Raw genomic sequence first — 10,073 nt, 5'->3', positions numbered from 1 at the left:
GCCACTGCACTCCAGTCTGGGCAACAGAGTGAGACTCCATCTCAAAAAAAAAAAAAAGAAAACGCAAAGGATGACATGTTAGAAGCCGATCCAAACATATAAAAGAGTATGACAGTTTGCCAGGACATAGAAATTAGCTCATTACATATCATAAGTTACATCATCAGAAGGCATGTCTTCTGCAAACTACTTGATAATTTCTTTTTTTTTTTTACAAGAAATGACACACTTAAGTCTCATTGTCCCTAATGTTTAAGTTACACTGTGTACTAAATAAGTATTGGTTTTACTGTTTTGTTTCCTTACACTTTTTTTATTGTTGTTGTTGTTGGAGTCTCACTCTTTCGTCCAGACTGGAGTGCAGTGGCGCTCCCGGCCACCGCAGCCTTGACCTGCTGGGCTCCGGCGGTCCTTCCGCCTCAGCCTTCCAAGCAGCTGGAACTACAGGCGCGCACTACCACGCCTGGCTAATTTTTGATTTATTGTAGAGATGTGGTCTCGCCAAGTTGCCCAGGCGGGTCTCGAACCCACGGGCTCAAGCAATCCACTCACCTCAGCCTACCAAAGCGCGGGATTACAGGCTGAGCCACCGAGCCCGGCTTCCTTACACTTTTATAACTGTCAGTAACAGACTTAATGTTTTGACAGATTTTAAAGGTCATGGAAAAGTCATAATTTTTCTCATTGATTATTAAGATTGCCTTGCACAGTCATTTTTTGCAGTCCAACATTGCCATGCAGAGTAGTGAGGACTGTGTTTTGAGGTTTAGAAAAATAATCCAGCCGGGCTCGGTGGCTCAGCCTGTATTCCCACGGTTTGGGAGGCAGAGGTGAGTGGATTGCCTGAGCTCATGGGTTCGAGACCCGCCTGGGCAACTTGACGAGACCTCATCTCTACAATAAATCAGAAAATCAGCCAGGCGTGGTAGCGTGTGCCTGTAGTTCCGGCTACTGGGAAGGCTGAGGCGGAAGGATCGCCGGAGCCCAGCAGGTCGAGGCTAGGTGCCCGGGAGTGGCCACTACACTCCAGTCTGGGCGACAGAGTGAGACTCCAACTCAAAAAAAACAAAAACCAAAAAAAAGAAAAATCCATGTTAAAAAAATTTTATCTCAAACCTTTATACACAGTTTTTTCTTTTTGATTTATTGTACAGATGAGGTCTCGCTAAGTTGCCCAGGCGGTTCTCGAACCCCTGGGCTCAGGCAATTCACTTACCTTGGCCTCCCAAAGCACAGGATTACAGGCTGAGACACCGAGCCCAGCCCACAGTTTTTTCAATGGCTTTTAGACTTAGTCATACCACCCACATTTGAGGTTTTAAAACATTTTCCTGTAATTAAGTGTTTTTAAGGTTTTCCCCTACTTCCCAAAGTTACCAATTTTGAGTCCTTTGGGGATTTTAAACTATAAATTTAGAGTGTTAAGATTCCAACCTTTTCAGTCTTCCTCTTAACTTCCACATTTTGTCTCTTTCATCTTGTTTGACCATACTGGTTTATACCTTTAAAATAATTCCTTTACTGTTGTCTTTGTGGGGTTTTAGGAGGGAGAATTTTATTGAATTTCTTCTAACAAGAAATATACATATTTTTCTACATGTATGTATGTATGTATTTATTTATTTGAGTTGGAGTCTCACTGTCACCCAGACTGGATGGAGTGCAGTGGCTGCTCCTGGCCACCACAGCCTCACCTGCTGGTCTCCGGCGATCCTTCCGCCTTAGCCTTCCAAGTAGCTGGAACTATAGGCGCGCACTACCACGCCCGGCTCATTTTGAATTATTGTAGGGATGAGGGCTCGACAAGTTTCCCAGGCGGGTCTCGAACCCGCGGGCTCAGGCAATCCACTCACCTCAGCCTCCCAAAGGCACGGGATTGCAGGCTGAGCCACCTGAGCCCAGCTTATTTATTTCTATATATACAGGTGCACACCACCACACCCAGCTAATTTTTAAGTTTTTTGTGGAAGCTAGTGCTCGCTATGTTGCCTAGGTTGTTCTTGGACTTCTGGACTCAAGCTGTCCTCCTGCCTTGGCCTCGCAAAGTTATGGGATTATAGGCGAGAGTCACCCTGCCTGGATGAGAAATATATGTTGATGGAGGTTTAATTGAAGTCATTTACCTGGAATTTGAAACTGATTTCAAAAAGAAGAATGTTTTAACTATATACATTAATTTTTTTAATTTGAGATTGTGGACAAAAATGATGCTAGCAAAAGCCTGAATTTTTTTTTTTGTGTGTGTGTGTGTGTTGTTGGAGTCTCACTCTGTCGCCCAGACTGGGAGGGTAGTAGCATGCTCCTGGCCACCGCAGCCTCGACCTGCTGGGCTCTGGCGATCCTCCCGCCTCAGCCTTCTGAGTAGCTGGAACTACAGGCGTGCGCTACCATGCCTGGCTAACTTTTTAAAAATTTATTGTGGAGATGGGGTCTCGTCAAGTTGCCCAGGTGGGTCACGAACCCACAGGCTCAGGCAATCCACTCACCTCAGCCTCCCAAAGCGCGGGATTACAAGCTGAGCCACCGAGCCCGGCAAAATATTCTAACTAGAGTGTTAACTGTTACTCATTAGATCCCCAATTATTACAGAATTTCAGCAGACAAGCAATTTGTGATATTTATAATTTTTAACTTCAGTATATTTTGGAGGAAATGAGGATCAGTTATCTTCCTGTTGCTTTGGAAGGCACACATATATCAGCCATCATTGCAAAAATACCCCAAACAAAGAAAAACTCGTACCTACATGTGTGTTCCTTTATACACTTGGCAGACTCCTACAGACCTCCCGAAGGGTGACTCCTGTTCCCCACCCTCCCTATTTGCCCCGCCCAGAGCGACTTTTTTGTTTCTCCAGTGGAAAACAGTTCTCAGAGGGAAACATTTTATTGTTATGGAAGGGGTAAGACAAAAAACAGAGATGCTTTAAAAGGCACCCAAAATAAGTTCAAAAACTGTTTTGATCAGTAGAAAAAGCATCTTGGTAGGTATATTGCATCAAACAGGGCACTTTGAAGTAAATGAAGTTTAAACATGTAAGAATAAATACGATTTCTTTTAAATAAATTCCAGTTATCTTGGGTCTTCCCTCATATACACACAACACAAAGTTGCTGCTCGTTATTTATGGGTTTCGGGTGAAATTGCCTACTCACTAAAATATTGCAGTGTCTTTGAGGTCATTCACTAACAAGTACAGAGTAGTAGAAACATTCGAGTCACCTGATGGTACATTCCCAGCTGAGGTTGAATGGGAGAATGCTTTGCTCTCTTTTTTCTTCTTTTCTTTCCTTTTTCTTTTTCTTTTTTTTTTTTTTGGCATCAGTCCGTTGCTTCTTTGCCGAGGCTAGTGGTGTGACCATGGCTCACTGTGGCCTCAACATTGTGGTCTCAGGCAGTCCTGCCTCAGCCTCCCAGGTAGGTGAGACTATAGGCACCTGCTACTTGGCCACCTTTTTTATTTTATTTTTTATTTTTGTAGAGACGAGGGCTCACTATCTTGCCCAAGCTGTCTTGTCTCGAGCTTCTGGGCTCAAGCAATCCTCTCGCCTTGGTCTTCCAAAGGGTTGGGATTACAGGTGTGAGCCGCAGCGTTGGCTTTGCTTTACTTTGCTTTGCTTGTTACAGCACTCATACTATAAACAAGCGTCTTTTTTGCAGGAAATGAGAACTTTTTGCAGTCTGGTTAGTACCATGGGTTTTTGCATTTTTGTGCTTTTTGTTCATTTTACTATTTCAGATACCTCCCAAACATAGTGCTAAAGTGCTATCTAGTATTCTTTTTTTTGGAGCCGGAGTCTCACTCTGTTGCTTACGCTAGAGTGCAGTGGCACACTTATGGCCACTGTGGCCTTGAGCTGCTGGACTCAGGCGGCCCTTCTACCTCAGCCTTCCAAGTAACTGGAACTATAGGTGCATACCACCATTCCTGGCTGGTTTTTTTTTTTTTTTTTAATTGTAGAGACAAGGTCTCGCTAAGTTGCCCAGGCTGGTCTCAGACCCCTGGACTCAGGCAGTTCTCTTGCCTCCGCCTCCCAAAGCGCTGGTATGACAGGCGTGAACCACTGTGTAGAGTTCTTTTTTTTTTTTTTTTTGAGTTGGAGTCTCACTCTGTCACCCAGACTGGAGTACAGTGGCCGCTCCTGGCCACCGCAGCCTCGACCTGTTGGGCTCCGGCGATCCTTCCGCCTCAGCCTTCCAAGTAGCTGGAACTAAAGGTGTACACTACCACGCCCGGCTAATTTTTTTTTATTTTTTGTAGAGATGAAGTCTTGCCACATTGCCCAGGTGGGTCTCGAACCTGTGGGCTCAGGCAATCAACTCACCTCGGCCTCCCAAAGCGCAGGATTACAGGCTGAGCCACTGAGCCCGACTTGTCTAGAGTTCTTAAGTACAGGAAGGTTATGTTGTGTCTTACAGAGAAAATACATGTCATGTAAGCACTTGGCTTTGAGTTCAGTGTTTATGAGTTACCGATATATATTAAATAAGGTGTCTTTAGGAACAGAAACACATAAAATGAATTTATGTACTGTATTAAAATGTGAATATAGGAACTTAACCCTGTATTTTCCTTAGGAGCAGTGGTTTCAGTATTCCCTGATTTAGTTTTCACAGTAACTTTGTAAGAATTGTCTGTGTGTGTGAATGAGGAAATTGTTTATAACATCAGATTCCTTCAGTTGAGTAAAATAAAATTCTGAACTCACACTAATTTTTAGAAAATCATGTACTTAAGTCCGGCTTGGTGGCTCAGCCTGTAATCCCGCGCCTTGGGAGGCTGAGATGAGTGGATTGCCTGAGCCCACAGGTTCAAGACCTGCCTGGGCAACTTGGTGAGACCTCATCTACAATAAATCAAAAAATTAGCTGGGTGTAGTAGCGCTAGCGTGCGCCAGTAATTCCAACTACTTGGAAGGCTGATGCAGAAGGATCGCCAGAGCCTAGCAGGTCGAGGCTTCGGTGGCCGGGAGTGGCCACTGCACTCCAGTCTGGGCAAAGGGTGAGACTTCAACTCAAAACAAACAAACAAGCAAGCAAACAAAAAGTCATGTACTTAGATAATACTCTTTGTTGACAATTTTGTGTATTGTGTAATATATCAAGTTATTTTGAAATCAAATTCTATTTGGGGTGCAATCTAAGTGTATAGTTCAGTAGTGTTAAGTATATTCACATTGTGCAAGTTGTGTGGGGTTTTCTTTGTTTTTTTTTTTTTTTTTTTGAGTTGGCGTCTCACTCGGTCGCCCAGACTGGAGTGCAGCGGCCGCTCCCGGCCACCGCAGCCTCGCTGGGCTCCGGCGATCCTTCCGCCTCAGCCTCCCAAGTAGCCGGAATTACAGGCATGCGCTACCATGCCCGGCTGATTTTTTTTATTTATTGTAGAGATGAGGTCTTGCTGCCCAGGCGGGTCTCAAACCTGCGGGCTCAGGCAATTCACTCACCTCAGCCTCTCCAAAGGCACGGGATTACAGGCTGAGCCACCGAGCCCAGCTAGTTTTGTGGTTTTATTAAATAAAATTATGGATTGAGGAGCTTGTTGCTGAATTTAATAAAAGTATTAGGAATTAAATATAATTGTATTTATTTGTCTACCCTTAATTTATATAAGATTTATAATGCAGTTTAAATATTTTTGGTAATTGCATTGTAAGGTAGTGAGTGCTATTTAAGAACTGACTTATATATTTAATTGAAGTGACTTTATACTCAATCCTTCTACCTTCTGTTTTAGTGCTTTTTTAGGACCAAAGGATATATTTCCTTACTCAGAAAATAAGGAAAAGTATGGCAAACCAAATAAACGAAAAGGTTTTAATGAAGGTTTATGGGAGATCGATAACAATCCAAAAGTGAAATTTTCAAGTCAACAGGTGAGTCATATTATGTAAAATTTAGTATTATTTATTTAACCCTGGGGAATAATCAGTATCCTAGCTGTAGGAAAAAATTTATATTAATTTAAGAGCCTTTGAATTTCAGATTAAATTTTGTTCTGTTTGTGAGGTTGATCCTTGACCTTTTATTTGTAGTTGAATTGATTAAATTCTTTCTTGAATGGTTAAAGAGATCTCAGAAGATTGGGAGATAATTATTGAATGTCTCCTGATTCAGAGGTTATTTAATACATCATCAAATTTAATACCACCTGTATGTATAGTTCTCCTAAACTGTGCGTTTGTAACTTACAAGTCGTTTACTTAAGTTTTCTTATTCTCTTTAATTTTGAGATCTATAAATAAGTATTAGAATATGAATCTCATATTAATTAAATTACATAGTGACGAATGTACTTATAGCACTATGCAACTTATACTTACTGATATCAGAAGAGTAGTCCCATTTTTTTCCATGTGTCCAGAACTTTTAATTTATATGTGATACTAAGTTTTTATGGAGTGGCTTGCCTTTACCCAGTTTGTATCATTTTTATCAAACAACAGAAAATATTGATTATCTTACTTTGTTTTTTTATATGTTTGTTTTTAAAACAGGATTTATTGAGAGGACAGAAAAGCTCCCACAGTGGGAGGGGACCCAAAGGGGTTGCCTGGTATTTTTTTAAATTTGTTTTTATTTATTTTAAAGATGGGGAGTACAATTCAGGATTGGGTAGATAAGTAGTTATTGTACAGGTAAACTTTGGGTTTCCCTTTGGTCCCCACTTTGCCTTATTTGAGGTCAGGTAGCCTTATTAACATTATGTACCCGCCTCCCAGCAGTGAAAAATATGGAAGGCTCCAGGAAATGGCGTGCAGTCCTTGCGCGGGGACCATGCTAATCTTCTCTGTATCGTCGCAGTTTTAGCATATGTGTTGCCAAACGAAGTGACCTCCTGGTTCGCTGTTGATGTTAGTTAGAAAAATGTTTCCATGTTGTCAGTTACACTCTGTGTACATATTCTCATCCGGATATTTTAGAGCTGCTTATGACTTAAAATACACCAGGTTTTATGATGGACCTGTGGGAGGGGATCCTTATGAAAATATTATTGGGACAGTTTCTCATTCATCAATAAAAGCTCTCTTGCTAAGACTTGAGGTGCATGGGAGGAGCATGAGTGACCCTGAAGAAGGAGGTAGCAACAGATGGCACATTTTGCAGCTCTCTCCTCTTACACCTGTAAGGTTTTTTAGTTCTTCACATGTCGTGCTTTTTCTCACCTTGGAGAACTTTTCAGATGCTTTTCTTTTTTTTTTTTTTGAGTTGGAGTCTCACTCTGTTGCCCAGACTGGAGTGCAGTGGCATGCTCCCAGCCACCGCAGCCTCGACCTGCTGGGCTCCGGCGATCCTTCCGCATTAGCCTTCCAAGTAGCTAATTTTTTGATTTATTGTAGATGAGGTCTCACCAAGTTGCCCGGGCGGGTCTCGAACCCGCAGGCTCAAGCTATCCACTCACTTCAGCATCCCAAAGCGCGGGATTACAGGCTGAGCTACCGAGCCCGACTCAGATGCTTTTCTGTCTGGAATATAAAAATCCTTCATTGATGCTCCAGGGCTGCATTAAATGATCAAAAGTGCCTTCATTACCACCCAGTACTTATTTGTTACAGGACTCATCGTACCATATTGTAATTGCTTCTGTACTTGTCTGTAACTGCCATGGATTGTTACATGAGCTCTGTGAACAAAGAAGTTGGATGTCCTCTATGCCCAGCATGTATGTGTGTGGGAAGAAGAGATATTCTGTAAATATTTGGTGAATGGATGCATGGTCTCCCATCATTGCTGCCTTGACTTTTTAATGGCAGAGTGTCTGTCTAAACAGATAACACTGTCTTCTGAAACTAACATTTTGTCATTTGGGATTGTCTGTCCTGTTATTGTCCCTGTAGGGTCTTTTTCATCCTTCACATTGCCCAGTATGGTCAACTCTCCTCTTTTCCCATCTGTCCACTTATCTCCAGGTAGTTTTCACCATATGGACTTGGAATTTTTTATGTTACAATGAATTTTGAAGCTAAATGGCTTTCCGTCCTTACCAATACTAGAATGTGCTGATTTGAAGTACTCTGATTCCCAGGCCCAGACATGTTCTCAGCGGCACATAAACTGAGTTTGAGATATGGATCAAAGTCTTTAAAGCTGAGCTGTATATCCTTTTGCTAAGGCCTTTTGTCTTAGGGTGTGCAGATAAGCAAGCTTCTTTCGCCAGAACATTTCAGTACTTGAATGTAGCATATGACAGTTGTCCTGAATCAACTTACATTGTATCTTGTTGGTATTTACAGTTAGATCTTCCAAACAGTATTTTTTGTAATTGCACTTTGGCTCTGCCTTTCTATTTTATCCAGTGCACTTGGATGCATTGAAGTATACAGGGATACAGTCCTTTATAAGACCTCGAGAGAAATGATAGCATTTAAAATCATTTTATGATTGTGTATATTAAGAGTGTCCTATGGAACTGAAATCAGGGTACTTTTCTGACTTTCTTGCAAACAGGCTTTTGATTTTTCATGAGTATAAAGCTTTGAAATTGGGATAAAACCTTATTTTGTGAAATTCATGTGTTAATTCCTCACAGGCATCAGCTAAACAATCAAATGCATCATCTGATGTTGAAGTTGAAGAAAAAGAAACTAGTGTTTCAAAGGAAGATACTGACCATGAAGAAAAAGGCAGCAATGAGGTATGTTTTGGTTCTCTTACTTTCTGAATCCATTTTATTGCAAGGAGGGAGTGGTAAAAATGAGTTGACCATGGCAAAGTAGAGAGTAGGTCTTAAAGTAGTTGAAAAATTGAGGACCAATGTTGAATGATCACAGACTACTCATGAGAAAGTGAAGAAGAAAAAAAAAGAAAAATGAATGAGAAAATATTTAAGACTTGTCTCCTTTAAGATGCATAGATGTTTTCATTTTAAGTTTTTTTGTTTGTTTTTTTTTGAGTTGGAGTCTCACTCCTTTGCCCAGGCTGGAGTGCAGTGGCACGCTTATGGCCACCCCAGTGTCGACCTGGCCTCAGGTGATCCTTCCACCTCAGCCTTCCAAGTAGCAGGAACTACAGGCATGTGCTACCACACCCGGCTAATTTTTTCATTTATTGTAGAGACAGGGTCTCACCAAGTTGCCCAGGCTGGTCTCGAACCCCTGGGCTCAGGCAGTCCTCTCGCTTCGGCCTCCCAAAGTGCTGGGATTACAGGCTTGAGCTATGCTTGACCCATTTTAAGTTATTTTTATGCGTAAAACATGAGATCCAACTACAGTGTGGGTTAGTGTTAGGAATATTTTTTGAAGAGAGAGATTGTGGGATGGATGTACTGGAAAAGCCATTAAACTGAAGTTTTAAAAACCTAGGTTGATTTCCAACTCTGACTATCTATGAGTGAAGATTACTCATTTAGTCTTTCTAAGGCTCATGAAATGGTTGTTAGATGATCTCTAAAATCCTAGCCACCTGGTAAAGCTCATAGCCCTCAAGTTCTAAGTTCTACTGTAGAAAAAGTGGTTTTATAAATTTAAATAAATTCCCTAGTATACTACCTAGCACGACTTTTATGTTTGATCTGACAGAAATGCTTTTTTTTCACTTTATGTTAAACTTTTCATCTTATTTCAGAAGTCCAAAAAGCGAGGAAAATTTCCCAGTGCTTTTAGGGAAATGTGCTTGTGACTAGTTTAACAAATTTTCTTTAATTCCTGACATAATTTATTACTCAGTATTTAGTTTCTTTCTTTTTTTTTAGGATGTGACTAAAGCAGTTGACATAACCACTCCAAAAGCTGCCAGAAGAGGGAGAAAGAGAAAGGTAATTTCACTGATTGACCACCCACAGGGACCTTAACAAAGTTTTAATTTTAGTTGGACTGAGGAGGAGGTAGGAGATGATGAAACTGTATTTATACTTGACCTTGTATTTGAAACCCTTAAAATTTTTTAAGAGGGTAGATTATGTTCTTTACTTAGCAAAACTGTTTCTTTTCTTAGTGATATAGCATCCTTAAGATAACTTGAGGCCGGGCTCAGTGGCTCAGCCTGTAATCCTGTGCTTTGGGAGGCCGAGGTGAGTAAATTGCCTGAGCCCGTGGGTTCAAGACCCGCCTGGGCAACTTGGTGAGACCTCATCTCTA

At 41.4% G+C, this 10,073-nt stretch overlaps 1 protein-coding gene across 1 annotated transcript in view; it reads left to right on the top strand.

Moving 5' to 3' along the window:
• LOC103249559 (PC4 and SFRS1-interacting protein) overlaps nt 1-10,073 on the top strand; it is a 48,632-nt gene that overhangs the window by 14,366 nt on the left and 24,193 nt on the right. Inside the window, exons 3-5 of the mRNA XM_008048189.2 lie at nt 5,735-5,873; nt 8,528-8,632; nt 9,689-9,751. The gene's annotated coding sequence lies outside the window, so the exon portion shown is untranslated. The remainder of the gene's footprint in view (nt 1-5,734; nt 5,874-8,527; nt 8,633-9,688; nt 9,752-10,073) is intronic.

Source organism: Carlito syrichta, unplaced genomic scaffold, assembly GCF_000164805.1.
Source record: "Carlito syrichta isolate Samal-C Ts95f unplaced genomic scaffold, Tarsius_syrichta-2.0.1 Scaffold120796, whole genome shotgun sequence".
Lineage (NCBI taxonomy): Eukaryota > Metazoa > Chordata > Mammalia > Primates > Tarsiidae > Carlito > Carlito syrichta.
This window is presented reverse-complemented; position numbering and strand designations above follow the sequence as displayed.